The sequence below is a fragment of the Gymnoscopelus microlampas genome (assembly GCF_963454915.1).
Source record: "Gymnoscopelus microlampas genome assembly, chromosome: 8".
Classification (NCBI taxonomy): domain Eukaryota; kingdom Metazoa; phylum Chordata; class Actinopteri; order Myctophiformes; family Myctophidae; genus Gymnoscopelus; species Gymnoscopelus microlampas.
The window spans coordinates 7002132-7019417 of record NC_139945.1 but is presented as its reverse complement, the minus strand read 5'-3'; the positions used below and the strand labels follow the sequence as shown (position 1 = coordinate 7019417).

Here is a 17286-nt window from a genome sequence, read left to right as displayed (position 1 = left end):
ACTCTGAGGAGAAGTTCTTCTTAGCTGTGATGACATGCAGTGGTGAAAAAAGTACTCAAATGTTTTACTTGAGTAAAAGTATGCATGCAGCTGCTAATAATATGACTGTCAAGTCAAATTTATTCTTGTTTTGTCATTAGTCATGTTTTCAAACTGTCCTTGGGTGATTGTAATCTGTGGGGAGTATGTGTCTCTGATGTCTTGGGTACAGTGGGCAAGTGGTTAGGAAGTGTAGCTCAGTTTCTACCTCGTTTTGTGTGCAGTGGATGCAGAGTGTCTTCTCTTGGGAGCCAGGTCTGCCTATGGCAGCCTTTCTCGATCGCAAGACTGTGTTCACTTAGTCTGTATCTAGTTAACGCTTTCCTTAGTTTTGGATCAGTTACAATGCTCAAGTATTCTGCTACTGTTGTATTCTCTGCTAAATAGCATTCCATTTTGCTCTGGTTTTGGGTTGATCAGGTAATCACTCTGTCACATTCACTCTCTGGATCCTATTTTCTCTCTCTCTCTCCCTCTCTCTCTCTCTCTCTCCCTCTATCACACCTCTCTCTCTCACTCTCTCCCTGCATCTCTCCCCCCCTCTCTGCTGCTGCCATCAACCATTCAATGCACACACACACACGCACGCACGCACGCACGCACGCACGCGCGCGGCCCTGTGCACAGGACTCTTAGAACCCTAGCATCCCTTTTCCGGGGCAAAGAGCGTACCTAGTATAAAGCCATGGGCGACCCTGGTCAACTGAAATCATTCTCTCCAAATCTTTATTTGGTTCATATTTCTCCCCCAATATTTCCTCATCGTCCTCATATCCCTCCTCCTCCTCCTCTTGTGTTTCGTCTCCTCGGTGACCCGGACAAGCGGTGATATTTTAGAGAGCCATTAACAAACGCCGCTGAAAGATGACAGGTGGGAGGAGCAAATGTCAACCCAAGGTCACTGTGACTGACAACAATGTGACTGTTCGAGTGAGCAAGTGCACGTGTGCGTGTGCGCGTGTGCGTGTGCGTGTGTGTGTGTGTGTGTGGAGAACCCACATGTGCACGTATCATGAAGATGCAAATGCATGCACGGTTACGGGTAAGCAATAGAAATGCAAATGGAATTTACAATAATCATTTGACTACAGAGTAGCAGAGACAGTCACATATAAATATATAGAGCAGGAAAGGGACAAAGAGAGAGAGAGAGAGAGAGAGAGAGAGAGAGAGAGGAGACAGACAGACAGACAGACAGACAGACAGAGAGACAGACAGAGAGACAGACAGACAGACAGACAGACAGACAGAGGAGACAGCAGGGGAAATATGGACAGATCGGGGGAAGAATGGGGCAGAGCGATATGGCAAAAGACGTAGAGAAAGAGAGGAGATGATGATGCTTGTTGAAAAGGAGTGTGTGCGTGCGTGCGTGCGCATGTGCGTGTGTGTGTGTGTGTGTGTGTTTGTGTGCGTGCATGTTAGTTACTCCCAGACTGCGGAGACGACTGCAGCAGGGGAGGGACAGACACTGAATACCAATGGACCTATAGCAGCTCAGTACATAATCCTACGCGCGCGCGCGCGCACACACACACACACACACACACACACACACACACACACACACACACACACACACACACACACACACACACACACACACACACACACACACAGACAGACTAGACGTTCTTGAAACCAGACAGATCCACATACATCATACAAGCAGACAGGCAGCCATTGACCACTTAAAGGGGAATACCACTCATTTTCAACATTGAACTATGTCTTTAATACACCTTAGAGCTGTTGTGTGGAAATAAGAAAAAAAGTCCCCCTCCCCTTCTATGTTGCCTAGAACTGGATAATTGATTGAGGCCATGTGATCAGTGACATACGCAGGGTGTACTTTTGGCTCCGCCCCCCTCAGCCATACCACTCATTTTCAATGTTGAAAATGAGTGGTATGCCCCTTTAAGCTCTACATAATCGCGCAACGAATAGCGACAACACAATATCTACAAGCTCACATCGCACCGCAAGCTCATAGGTTGTGCGATAGTTTTATTTTCGTTTCTTCTTCTCCTGCTTCCTCTGGCTAATTTCCCATCGGGGTCACCACAGCGTCTTCCTCTGTGACTCCAGCCACCTGCATGTTATCTCTCACCGCATGCATAAACCTCCTCTTCTCCTCTTTACCATGGCAGTTTCATATTCAGCATCCTTCTCCCAGTGTACCCCCTCATCCCTCCTTTTCACATGCCCCAAACCAGTGGTGGAAAAGGTACTCGGTTGTTTTACTTGAGTAAAAGTATCAATACTGCAACGCAGAAACACTCTGTTACAAGTAAAAGTACGGAATTAAAAGTTTACTTGAGTAAAAGTACAAAAGTGTTGGTATCAAAATGTACTTAAAGTACCAAAAGTAGAAGTGCTCATTATGCGGAATGGCGCATTTCACAAGTTATCATACGTCTAAAATGTATAAAAATCTTTTGAAAATAGTATATTTACAAGCTCACAATGCGCCGCATCGCGACGCATTTAGTAATAAACATCTAAATCTAAAAAGTAACTAGCAACTAAAGTTTTCAAATAATTGTAGTGGAGTAAAAGTACAATATTTGCCTCTGAGATGTAGTGGAGTAGAAGTAAAAGTATAGGAAATTGGAAATACTCCAGTAAAGTAAAAAATCACACCCTGTGTGAAGGTAGCGGCGCCTTTGATACATTTTGTCATCGATATGTGTTTATAATGTGTTTATAGCCATGTGTCACGTGAAGCTTGACCAATCACTTTGTTGACGGGTCTGACCAATCAGAACGTTGACGGTGAACACGGACAAAGTCAGGTATAGAGCAGGATCCTAGCGCCGCTAAAAAAAAATACGTTAAAGTTTTACTTAAGTACAGTACTTGAGTAAATGTACTTGCTTTCCACCACTGCCCAAAACCATCTCAAACTCGCCTCTCTTGTTTAATCCCCAAACCTTCTAACCTGGGCTGACCCTCTAATGTAGTCCTTTCTGATCATGTCCTTCCTTGTCACTCCTGATGAGAACTAGAAAAAGTGCTCCTCTCGGAGCACTAGTGGTTGAAATCTGAAGATCAGAGCACTACGTCACACAAAGCTTGGCCAATCAAAAAGAGGGACAGGGAGGAAAAGAGGGACAGACCGACCGACCGACCGACCGACCGACAAAGCCTCCTGGTCTGGCAATCATAGCATCCTTAATTCTGACACCTCCAGCTCCGCCTCATGTCTTTTCGTCAGTGCCACCGTTTCCAAGCCGTACAGCATGGCTGGTTTCACTAATATACATCTTCCCTCTCACTCTTGCTGGTACCCTTCTGACACTTTCCTCCATCCGTTCCACGCTGCCTGCACTCTCCTTTTCACCCCTCTTCCACACTCTGCATTACTTTGGATAGTTCACCCTGAGGTATTTAAACTTCTTCACCTTTGCCAACTCTACTCCTAGCATCCTAACTGTTCCACTGTTCTCTTCTCTCTCTCTCTCTCTCTCTCGTATTACTCCTGCTGATGTTCATGCCTCTTCTCTCTAACGCATGCCTCCACCTTTCCAGGCTCTCTTCAACCTGTTCGCTCGTCGACCACAAACATCATAGTCCAGGGGTAGGCAACCTTAGGCACGGGTGCCAACATTGGCGCAGGGGAGCGTGATCACTGGCACACCGGCATAAGTGTGAGAGAGAGAGAGAGAGATGTTTTTTCTTTTAAAATTAAATATTCCAGGAAGGGGTTAAGTCATTTAAGTTACACTTCTTTATACAAATTACATCCTGTACGTAATTCTACATTCATTCAAATTCTGAACTCATACTGCAGAGGGGGTCTGGGAGATAGGTGGGTTATTGCTGTGAGTCTAATGATCATTACATCCTGACAATATTTCTAAAGAAGAAAAAGGTTGTATGTATATGCATGGACAATCAAAATCAGTTGGAAATATTACATTTTGATGTGGTTGCATGATTAAACTTAATGTTGATATGGCACACTGACTATCAAGAAAATGAAAACATGGCACTTCATGTCAAAAAGGTTGCCGAACCCTGTCATAGTCCATAGTGCCTCCTGTCTGACTTAATCTGTCAACCTGTCCTTAACCAATGCTTTTATTCTCGCCTATAATGACCCGGTCAGTCAGTCAGTCAGTCAGTCAGTCAGTCAGTCAAGTTTATTTTGATCGTCTTCACCAGTATCAATAAAATCACATACATCAACATAAGCAATCTCTTTCATAGTTAAAGGCGATCAAAACAATCTGATCAGTTAGTCAGTCAGCCCGTCCGCCCGTCCGCACGCCCGCCCCTCCGTCTGTCCGTTAGTGTAAAAATGGAGCCAAATGGACCCGTAGTGGGCCACAGACCTGATGTTGAGAAACAGTGCTCTATTGAGCGAACAGGCGGCCTGACATGAAGCGCCGTCAACAGTATTGCGACAGCCCTTAGAGAAGGGTGCAGCAGTGGCACGGTGGGCTGCATTAGGCTGTATTTGTCATAACTGGATGTATTACAGGTGGATTCAATCTTGGCCAATTGGCAATCAAATGGCTTTTCATTACTTTCAACCACTTAAACCCCTCTAGTCCTAGAGAACTGGACTTGAGTTACAACTGCACTTTGACCACCTTTTCCGTCTATGTTCACACAATATTTTTGGCTAATATTCCCCCCAGAATATGGACGCTGGGGTTCAAAGGGTTAAGAGCAGTTTGCTGTGCTCAGCGTTAATGTACTGGTCATTTTCACAGCGTCATAAATGAAGAGCCTCGGAAACGTTATTTCTCCCAAGAGCAAACGTATGTTCTTGAGTGGGAGGCATAGCATCGACAATGACGATGCCGAGAGCAAATCTCAGACAAATTACCTTGGGAGTCACAAAGTAAATGCAGTTGGAAATTCAGGGATTCAAGATGGATTATAGGCTACAGTACAAATATAGCATATGAAGCCGGTTTGTGTGATTTTGGAGGTGTCTACAGTATGTGGTCACATCTCCTCCAATAAACTAAGTAAGATAGCGCCAAAGACAAGTGGATGCCCTCGCTATATGCCAGTTGACTGGGTCCAAGCAGAAGGGCGGACCAAATTCGCAGTGCTGATTCCATGTCAAGGACCCCCCAAAATGATATGCATATTTTGCTGCGGACCCCCATCTCAAAATATGTTGTTCCAGGGCCCCCCGAAAGCACAGATCGGAATTAAAAATGTTCGCTTTAAAACATAATATTCAAAGATTTGCACTCATTTTCCACGATTTACCTGCTATTTTTGAATAGCAGATATTATAACACCCCCTTACTGCACCACTCCGGCCTAGTCCCCAAAATACACACACGCAGGCAGAGATGATCCAGTTCAGTGGTTAGCTGAAGTGGATCAGCTAACCGCTGGCCGTGAGGAAGTTTCATCCCAAATAATTGTCAATTTTTTAATGATAATTTGACATTAATATATACAAAATTATATGTAATTTTAAAACCTAGAGAATGTGAGTTTTCATTTGTGATACAGATAAACAGGAACTTAACGTATGCTATGTTAGTATACTATGTTATTGATCCAAGTCGGAATTCGGAACACAATCGATCGATTAATGATTAAAATGCACACGGCCCACCCATAATTATGATCACTTAACATGGCAGCCGAATCAAGTGGTCGGACGGGTGGGCCGCAGACGCTTTAGATTTCCAAGTGAGCCCTTGCCTGAAAATGCAGCTCTTGATCAAACCTTCATTTCAAATGACTAAATCAATGTTCTCCAAATTGCCCAATCTCTTAAAACCAGAGCAATGACGGTAATGGAACCGCACGGCGCCGTTCATATCGCGTGAACTACAAAGCTAAGCTAAAAATAGCGTGTGCATCACGACGGAACAGACCGAGAGTCACCGACAATCTCTCACATATGCCCACAATCCTAATGGTTCAATCTATCCAGGCTTGTTAAGCAGAACACCACTCACGCTCAGCAAAGGTCACCCCTGCACCTCTATACTGGAACCTGGCAGTGATCACCACCTCCAACCCCCCAGCCTTCTCCTCCATAGCAGTGGTTTTCAACCCTGTTCACGTCAAGGTTTATTACTTATTCGGCATTAGAAGCCACGGTCCACTAGTGATGTGCGGGTCGGGTTTTTTCATGACCCAACCCGCCTCAACCCGCCCCATATATAAATCGCGAACCCATATACTGTATAAATCTATGGCTCAACCCGTCCCACGACCCGCGGTAAAAAAAAAAATCGGTAAAATCATGAAGGAAAATAATCTTCAAGTATAATACACCCCAAGTGTATTCAAACTGTTTTATTGTTATTATTCGTATTCTTATTAGGAATAAAAACAAAACAAGAGCATGTGATTTTTATATTTTTTTGCGTGTGAGAGCGGCTGACCCGCTCACCCGCAGCCCACATAATTGCCTCTGAAATCCTGACTCGACCCACCCGCGCCGCGGGTTGACCTGCGGGTCCCACGGGTTACGGGTCGGCCCGCTCATCACTACGGCCCACCGTTTGATGAGATTTAGCCTCTCCGATCCAAAACGTAAGAATATTTTGTCATCGTTGGACACGATTTTATTCCATGCTGTATTGATGTTGGTACCATAGGAGAGACAACAGGCAAACGTTAATCAAAATAACAATTATTTAACTCAGTAATGCAGATGTTTAACAATAATTTTACTCTTGAAACCCTTACGGGTCCATTTGGTTTCATTTTACTCTCTCAAGAGTTAAATATCTTTAAGGGTCCATTTGGTTACCAATGCTTCTAATATTTAGGTGGGGACCACTTGGAACCTCCTCAAGGACCACTGGTGGTCCCCAGACCACTGGTTGAGAACCACTGCTCTGTAACATTTAGGTTTTTACTGTAATAGTCTACATGTTAAATGTGTGGATTGTATCAGGTTTTTATATCTGTAGATCTGAAGTTCTGCTCTATGAAGGGTTCAAATACTGTAGGTGTTATTTTGTACTTCATAGTTATTAGTTATCAGATAGTTATCGGCATGGCAATAACTATATTTAGGCTCTGCTTCAGGGGGGCTAGTGATCGTCTGTGTCATGCTTGCGCAGATTAACCTGTAGTATAGGACATGGGTCTTCAACAGGGGGTCCTGGACCCCTAGGGGGTCCTCAGAGTACAAGCTCACAACGCCAGATATACAAGCTCAAATCGCGGCACCGAAAAACTGGAACAAAACATTTTGCGATGGGGGTCCGCGGGCCAAATACATATCTAAAAATGTTTTCTAAACCCTAACAATACTGTATGTTGCTATCTCAGTAGCTCCAACCTTTCCATGTCAAGGAAAATTATATGTATATTTGTCTTTTTATGTATAAAACATACATTGTGTGCCCTTGAATATGATGGAATATGATTAAGGATTACTGTGATTATGGTAAGCTCACATTTCATATCACACACACTATACAGTAACAACCCCTGTAAAATAAATAATAACTTTTTTTTTTCTTTTTCAAAAACCGATACCGATATTTTACGATATACATTTTTATGCTAATATCGGCCCGATAATATCGGGAGGCCGATAATATCGGGAGGCCGATAATATCGGACATCCCTACTATTTTTGAATAGCCAATTAAATCTTAAAATGACACAGATGCGTTCCCGGTCTTAATGGAGTAATCAGTCAGTCAGTCAGTCAGTCAGTCAGTCAGGCAGTCAGTCAGGCAGTCAGTCAGTCTATAGAGCTACTGTAACTCTCTGCCTTTACTGCGGCTATAAATGTCAACCTCAATGCTCTGCTCCTGCTGATCTCTAGAGAGGAGGAGTGGAGGGAGGAAGACCTGAGGGAGGAGGAGGAGGTGGAGGGAGAGTGAAGAGAAGGAGAGCAATGGTGGAAGGGGTACTATGTTTTACTTAAGTAAAAGTAACACAGTGTAGAAATACTGTCACGGTCTGTGTGTTCTTGTCGGTGTCGGAGAGTCTGTGTTTGGCAGTTACAAAATATATACTTAAAAGTATCAAAAAACAAAATCACAAATTAGTATTATTATTATTATTGTTACCATTATTATTACCCTTATTATTATTATTATTATTATTATTTTCAAAAGCTTTCAAAATGTGTCAATATTCTGGAGAGAAATTGACCCATCTACAAGCTTGTAGATTGCCAATTTTTTTAACTGATGGAAGTATAAAATAGGATTTAATTGATCAATGTTAGTTTCGTAATATAACTAACACAAGTTTTATGAAAATATATTATGTAGTGGAGTAGTAGAAGTGTAGAGCATTGACAAAATGGACATGCTCAAGTAAAAGTACCACTTGAGTAAATATACTTGGTTACTTTCCACTAGAAATGATGTGAGAACCAGGGGTGAAGAGGAAGGGAGGGAGACAGAGGAGTCACAGTATTGTAAGTAACAATAAACCAATAAAAACACCACTGTGGCAGAGCAGGCTATCATGTAATAAACACTCACTTAACACTTAAGCAGCCGTGGAAGTGAAACTGACATTTGAAAAGAGTCACTGGCAAACAGAACACCATTATCATGTTTAATATAGACCATTTTGAAAGCTGTGAGAAAACAGCTGTTGAGTACATCCAGCCAGTGGAGTTTGAATTATGGTTCTGAATCATTTGGCCCTGACTATGTAATAATGCCGTGCCGTATGTGTGGGCGGCCTTCAACTATTTCATTTCAGCATTTACCCTGCGTGTCTGCCTGCATGCCTGTATTAGATGGCCTGTATGCCATATGCATGCATAGGTCTGTATGCCTGCATAAGTGAAGGTAGACCTGCTTACCATGTTCATGCCTACGTTCATGCCTACGTGCATGCATTCATTGTTTGTTTAAAGCGGCACTATGTAACTTTTTTTTATGAATAAAATAAAAAATGTGTCCAATCTGTATGGTAGAGTATGTTAATAGCCTACAATATGACATATACAATTGGGGTGGTTGTATTTTGTCTCCCTGCTCTTCTACTGAGACATTTAGATCAGTGTAAAACATCATGTCTCACCTAGACACAGGATATGACATATGACACACAAAAAAAAAATGCAGGACTTGCACAGGAAACCGGGTTCAAATCCGGGGTAGAAGAGGGAAGTTACATAGTGCAGCTTTAAATTATTGAGTTTATTTGCAGACCTTATTAAACACGCAGGGGGACATTCTCTTTCAGCTTCACCCAGCTGATGGCTGCTCCATGATGAGTGCTCGCGGGGAGCAGGTATAGGGTTTAAGTGTCTTGCTCAGAGGCACTTCTACACGTATTACCGGGCGACAAAACGGTGACCTTCTGATCACCAGACGGCATTGAAGAATGCTTTGTTTCCCCACACAAACGGCACAGCATTATTACATAGTTAGGCCAAAACATTTTGAACCATAATTGGTTAAAGCTCCACTGGCTGGATTTATTTGGTGATTTTTTTTTGTGTAGAGACAGGAACTCGGTTTGGCTCCTCCCCTTTCTTTATTCTAACGGTACGTTTTAACAGCGGGCAACTCTGGGTGACGTCGTCCAAAAATATAATGAAAGTCTATGAGAACGGGCGATCGGGCGAAGTGGGCGGGGGGGCGATGAAAGATGGATTTCCTTTATCTTTTTCGGCGATATCGCCCGGCATCGCCGAGAGTTGCCCGCTGTTAAAACGCAGGGTAAGCCCCCAGACAGGGACATGCACAGATAGACTCTAGGTGGTGCTAGAGCACCTGCCCTTTTCCCTCTTGACCAGAAGTGCCCTTTCGAATAAAAGAAAAAAAGTTTTCTTTTTCAGTTTACAGCAGGGCTCTTCAACAGGGGGTCCGAGACCCCTAGGGGGTCCTCAGAGTTACTACAGGGGGTCCGCCAAATCTTTATGTGATATGATTTTTCTTTTTACCATAACCACTCGAAACCTAGCATCCCTTTTCTGAGGAGAACTTTAGCCAAAAATAGTGGGCTGAAAGGGAAAAAAGAGCAGGCCAAGTAAACAAAAAAAAGTATAATTTACTTGAGCACCTGCCCCTCAAAATGTCTGTGCACGCCACTGCCCCAGAACCACGGAGAATGATTGAAGCCTCAAATCTGGTATTGCAGGACTTCCTCATTTGGGACGCTACTGCGCACGCTTCTATCATCTCAAACGCTAGTGCGTCTGCTCTATTGGCTCCAACGTTGGAGCCAATCCAGGAAGTATAGAGATACTTCCGGGTGCTTCATGCGCTGGTGAGCAACTTTCATTGAAATGAATAGGTGGGGCAGGGCTGTCCGCCCTCTAGATATAATATATTATATGGTTTATTCCTACTAACAACACTACATGTTTAAGGCAGTGGTAAACATAAAAATTATGTTTGGTTTTGCAGCGACTCCTTCAAATGTCCGCTCACTGGCATGGTTGCTTATAAAAAAAAGAGCTTTTTCACTTATAATGACGCGGATGGTTAATTTGCTTAATTTTTGGGGTCAAAACGGTCAAGATCAAAAAGACATAATTAGCCATATCTCAGGAACAGACAGGCATAGGTCAAGAGACCTGTGTGGGCGGGGTGCACACTACACCCCCAGGTGCATTTTTAATTGATTTGCTGTGAGAGCATTTAATTTAAATCTAATGGAAGCGTCTCTGTCAAGGTTAATGTGATCTCTGGCTGGAGGCTCTTGTACGCTCCGCTCTACGCTGGCTGCCATCACTACAGTGTGTCCAAGCAACAATTAATCAGCTGTTCTTCGGATTTCTTTGGTTTGCTGAAATGTTGAGAGGGTTGACAAGCCTCGACACAAAGAAATATGCGTCCTAAATTACCAGTGGCGTGCACAGACATTTTGAGGGGCAGGTGCTCAAGTAAATTATACTTTTTTTTGTTGACTTGGTCTGCTCTTTTTTCCCTCTACACCTATACCTCTTTGCCAAAAATAGCCGATGTACAAGCCCACAACGCCTCGCGCGCTGCGAGGCGTTGTGGGCTTGTAGATCTGCTATTTTTGGCTAAAGTTCTCCTCAGAAAAGGGATGCTAGTTTCGAGTGGTTATGGTAAAAAGAAAAATCATATCACATAAAGAATTGGCGGACCCCCTGTAGTAACTCTGAGGACACCCTAGGGGGATTTTTTCCCCCTTTTTTTCAAAAGGGCACTTCTGGTCAAAAGGGCAAAGGGCAGGTGCTCTAGCACCACCTAGAGTCTATCGGTGCACGTCCCTGTAAATTACATTTTGGACTGGATTTAAATGAACAAAGAAAATCCCTGCTCTTTTGGGGGACATTTCTCGCTATCCACTGTGGATTGACTGACATATTTGCCCACATTACTGGGGGTACCTATGTCAGTGCATGGTTCTCAACCTTTTCTGGATCAGGGCTCACTTGAAAATCTCTAAAGCATCTGCGGCCCACCCATGTAACCACTTAACACGGTAGCCTATCGGCTGTGTTCAGATGGGTGGGCTGCCAATGCCTTTTCAGAGCATGTTTATTTTAATGATCAATCAATCCGATTGTGTTCCATCTTGGATCAATATAACTAACGTGTACTTTACGTTCTTATGTATTGGTTATATTATCAGTTAAATATTGGTGTTCTGCCAATTATTTGTTTATTTATACCTGTTAATACTAGCTGTTCATATTCTATTAGTGATATTAGAGCACGTTTACAACATTTATAATAGTCAATACTTTACTGTTGAATATATTGTTAATATACCATCAGTGCACTTTTACCATCTTTAATAGCTCATGCATCATGCTAATCCCAGACAGTCCAAATGCAGAGGGCCAAGCAAGAGTCGTGTAGCATACCTAAATCTGCTGCTTTAATCTTTAATCCTAGCTGGAGACCGACCAATGTCAGATTTTGAAGAGTCCTAGACCACCGATTACCAATGTTTTAACACATATATTTTGTCAAATGTGTAAACGTGGCTATTATTTTTGATATGCACTATGGACACCAGGTTTAAAGTGGCTAAAATTCAGGACACATCAGCTGCATAATTACCAATACCGATGACGTCAAAAAAGTAAAATAATGGCTGATATATTGGCCAAACCAATATGGATCTTTTCTGTATCTGTCCTGTATTTCATGACTGCGGTACTGTCATGACAACAGAAAATCCCCCGCGGCTCAATAAAGGTCTATCTATGTATTTTATCTTCCTTGAGCACAGTTTTCCATTCAACATGCATCTCATAGAGACCGAAGTGAAAGCGGAGCAGAGGGAATTGAATGAAGGGCAAAGAAAAGTGATATGAAAAGCCTATTGAGTGGCAGGTTCCTTCTTTCTTATGGATATCATCACTGTCAGGTGGAAACCTTGTATGTACCTTTTTCACCAAATGGCTAAAAGCAGTGGTGTAAAGTAACTAAGCACATTTACTGCTGTACTGTACTTAAGTACAATTGTGAGGTATTTGTGCTTTACTTGAGTATTTCCAATTTCCCATACTTTTACTTCTACTCCACTACATCCCAGATGCAAATATTGTACTTTTACTCCACTACAATTATTTGAAAAATGTGACGCATTGTGAGCTGGTAGATCTGCTATTTTCAACTTGACATTTTATATTTGAAAACTTGTGAAATGGGACATTCTGCATGACTACTTTCTAATTTTGGTACTTTAAGTACATTTTGATACCAAAACCTTTGTATCATAAGCTCTTGTACATTGTTAATATAAACAATCAACATTGGTTTAATGTGTATAAAACCCACTGACAGACTTAACCACTTTCACTTTCAAAAACGTCCAAAGAAAATAGCTAAAAAGGGCAGATCATTACTTTTGCATGACATCCTTGTATGACGTAGTGGGAGGGCATTAATCATTTTATATTAAAGTTGGCTAATGGGAGGACCGGCCGGCCATACAAGGAGTTCCCAATGCAGCAACGCACAAATATGGAGTGTGTTGTGTAACCTCAATGTGTCATCATGGCAATAATAGGCTTATCGGTCAGATCTATGTTGCGACATAGGTGTGAGGGCCTCGTAGCGACGAAAAAAAATAAATTGAATTGAATCCAGTTCTTTAAGTTATTTACCTAACTAATTAACCAATATCTCATAATATGAGATATATAATATAAGAGATATATAATTATCTGCTTTCATATGAAATTAAAATAAAAAGAATAAGAACAAAACCCAATGCTAAAGTTTAAAACAGCGTTTTTAAAATCCAGTCACATACTGTAAGGAGATACAAGGTTTCTGCCCGACAGAGAAGATGTAAAAAGCCCATATTGTCAGATTCCTTCTTTCTTATGGATATAATCTGCCATTTCTTCAGTACAGAACCCAGCATCTATCAGTTGCCATGACGGCAGTAAGCCGGCTCTATTCAACGGCACTGACAGCGGCAGGTGATTTCAATGACGAATGCTTGCTTTATGTTAAGCATCACATTATCGCTATGACGACCCAAGGGCTGTACACACTCGTCTATGGCAAGGCCCTGTGAATGACAGAGGTGTGTGTGTGTGTGTGTGTGTGTGTGTGTGTGTGTGTGTGTGTGTGTGTGTGTGTGTGTGTGTGTGTGTGTGTGAGACAGAGGTGTGTGTGTGTGTGTGTGTGTGTGTGTGTGTGTGTGTGTGTGTGTGTGTGTGTGTGTGTGTGAGACAGAGGTGTGTGTGTGTGTGTGTGTGTGTGTGTGTGTGTGTGTGTGTGTGTGTGTGTGTGTGTGTGTGTGTGTGTGTGTGTGTGTGTGTGTGTGTGTGTGTGTGTGTGTGTGTGTGCGTGCGTGTGTGTGTGTGTGCGTGCGCGTGAGTGCATGCATGTGTGGACGTGCAGACCAACTATCTACGCATGCACATGCACATGCACGTGGGAAAGCAAGTGTGTACTGTGCACCGTCATATGGATACACGACTGCATTGCCCAGCCTGTGTGTGTGTGTGTGTGTGTGTGTGTGTGTGTGTGTGTGTGGTAGAACTACTGTACGTGTAGAGTGTTGTGCGTGAGTGTGTGCAATTGTGTGTGTGTCTGTGTGGTAGTACTGTAGGTGCACAGTGTTGTGTGTGTGTGCGTGCCTGTGTGTGCACACAGCATTAGTGTGTCTCTACCATTTTTCAGAGTTTCGGGGCTGGAATTGGCCTGTCACTCAAAGTAAAGCGAGAGAGGAGGAGAGCGACACGACAGGTGTCTGGGACAGAGAGAGAGAGAGAGAGAGAGAGAGAGAGAGAGAGAGAGAGAGAGAGAGAGAGAGAGAGAGAGAGAGAGAGAGAAAGAGAGAGAGAGAGAGAGAACGGCCATATCAGCAACAGAACGGAAGTGAAGAATGGGTGAAAAATAAGTACGTTTTTGTTACTTTTTGCTCAGGCTGTTAAATGCAGATGAGGAGCAGAAAGTCCTTCATAAAAAATGAACTCGTAAGAATACCTAAATACGACCTGACAAGAGCACTGGCTCAGTTTAACCACTTACACCAGTGCTTCTCAAACGTTTACATTTCAAGGACCCCCCCTTACTCTGACAGTATACAAATGGAACCAAATGGACCCAATAGTACTTGGTCCGCTCTTTTACCCCCTCTAAACCAACTCTCTTTGCCGGAAATAGCAGATCTACAAGATCGCAGAGCAGAGCTTGTAGACCCCTCCCCCCACCCACCCCCCGGAACAGGGATGCTAGGGTTCACGGCTATGTGCTAGATCCTGTACACTAAATCTCTTTGACATAAAATAGCCGATCTACAAGCTACATGTATAGTAGATCTGCTATTTTTGAGAAATGTTCACCACCAGAATAGGAACACTGGGGTTCAAGTGGTTACATTTAGTATACACAGGCTTAGATTTAAGTTAGAGTTAGATCAAGTAAAGACTAGGCTCCAGCAGTAGTTTATCACATCTAGGCCTACATGTATAATAGACAATTATACACAGTAGACTATAGTAGATCTATAGACAATTTAAATCATTCTTCAGCACAAACTGAAATGCATCTCTCTCTCTCTCTCTCTCTCTCTCTCTCTCTCTCTCTCTCTCTCTCTCTCTCTCTCTCTCTCTCTCTCTCTCTCTCTCTCTCTCTCTCTCTCTCTCTCTCTCTCTCTCTCTCTCTCTCTCTCTCTCTCTCTCTCTCTCTCTCTCTCTCACACACACACACACACACACCAGTAACTATATAGCACAGTGTCCTACAGCACAGCATGAGGAGTGTCCACCTCCAACATAATACATCAGCTGCTCCATCTCTCCAGACTGTCACATACAGTACTTCTTCACTCTATTCTGTTTCATAAATGTATTCTCTCTCCCTCGCTGCACTCTTCACAATCACCTCCAATCCTTCATTCACTTTCTGCTCTTTTTTGTGTAAAAAAACTTTTTCCCCCGTCGCTCCCTGCACCACCGCCAGTCTAGCGGACGTGATGGCTATGAATATTTCACTGAACTGCATTCTCAGGTTATCAATAATAAAATGCCATATTCCCTATAAATATTCTACAAAAATCGAGCTGGACGGGGAGCTGGCCTTTCAGTGCTCCATTAAAGATTCATACATACCTACGGTAGCAAACTGCTAGCACGCCAATGTGGCAGAACCATATGGCAAGACTAAAGGGCTACGGTGTATGAGGGAAATGTTCACTCACTTGAGTGTGTGTGTGTGTGTGTGTGTGTGTGTGTGTGTGTGTGTGTGTGTGTGTGTGTGTGTGTGTGTGTGTGTGTGTGTGTGTGTATGTATTTCTGGTACATCTATGTAACCATTATTTCACCAGTAAAAATACAGCCTGAGTCTCTTTTACAAGTATGCACTGGCCAAGAGATACAGGATATTTCACAAATGCCAGGACAAAAATCCACAAACAGAGCGTAGCTAGCTCATTGCTAAAGGAAGGAAATGTGTCTCAAAATGTTCAGAATTGCCACAATTTAAGACTATTTACAATAAAGCCATTTAGCAGACACTCTCATCCAAGTCTCCCGTAGATAGACAACTATTTCACAATCTCCGAACGCTATATAGAGTCAGGAACTACACCTCCCGAAAGCCGAGAAGGGAAGCTCAAGTTCGTCATTTCCATTCACAAAAATAAGTAATATTTTAAAATCTCTGTAAACATATTTTAAAATTCCCATTTCTGTCAAGCAGCAAGCTATCATATGCTTCGACTAATTTGATTTACAGTATTTTTGTGCGACTGCAAAGACGAAACAGAAGTCGGGGGTGGTGGGGAATCCACTTTACAAGCTGGATCATTTTCAGAGCCTCCGTGGTCCAGACTTTATGACAGAAGGTTATCCAGAGCAACTTATAGGCCTAAGTGTGAGATCAGAGTAAGCATGAACGCTAGTCAACAAACAACTAGACAAATAGTCACAAAGCAGAGTGCAGAGAGAACTAGGAAAGTGTGCTCCTTGGAGCTCAGATCCCCGCTAGCCCAAGTTACCTACCCAGGGCTGTGTTGCGACCTGTCATAGCGCCACCATGAGACCGATTTGAAACAGTTAGTGTGGCAGATCTTTCTTGGCGTACTGGGAGTGTGCATGCAAAGTTTCACGCCCATCAGTCGCTGTGTTCATGATTTGGAGCATTTTGAGTAGGGATGTCCGATTTTATCGGCCTCCCGATATTATCGGCCGATATTAGCATAAAAATTGATATCGGGAAAATATCGGTATCGGTTTTTGAAAAAAAAATTTTTTTTTTTTTTTTTTTTGCTTTATTAATAAGTTACAGGAGTTCTTACTGTATATGGTGTGTGTGATATGAAATTTGAGCTTACCCTAATCACAATAATCCCCGCATATATCGGTATCGGTTGATATCGGTATCGGTAATTAAGAGTTGGACAATATCGGTATATCGGTTATCGGTAAAAAAGCCAATATCGGACAACCCTAATTTTGAGCAAACTTTGAAAGCCAATCATGGCCAATCGGAATGGAAAATGAACAATCTGACAGCTACATCCTGATCGCATGACTACAGCGATGAGGTGTTCACACAGGTCCGGACAAAATCTGTAGGAGTAGTAGCAAAATTATTTTTTGCAAGAATCTGCCTCATGGTGGTGTTATAACAGGCCAATTTGAACAAAAATAATTGGGGTGTAGGTTCTTCCTTGGCCTACTGAGAGTGTGCATGCACGCTAATCAGTCCAGCTGTATTTACAGACCGCTGGACAGACGACAGGAGAAAAAACATAATCTCCTGCCTTCGGCCGTTCCGGCCTGATGGAGAAAACAATGTGTGCTTCAAAGAAACTAGGATACCAGGTAAAACATGAACCTAGCATCTGTCTAAACAACATGCTTTCTAAATTACATTCTGT

General features: G+C 42.8%; 1 protein-coding gene across 2 annotated transcripts in view; it reads right to left on the bottom strand.

Moving 5' to 3' along the window:
• Positions 1–17286, bottom strand: part of gria4a (glutamate receptor, ionotropic, AMPA 4a) — a gene marked incomplete at both ends in the record, with an annotated part of 231958 nt that overhangs the window by 43066 nt on the left and 171606 nt on the right. The gene's annotated exons all lie outside the window — the stretch shown is intronic.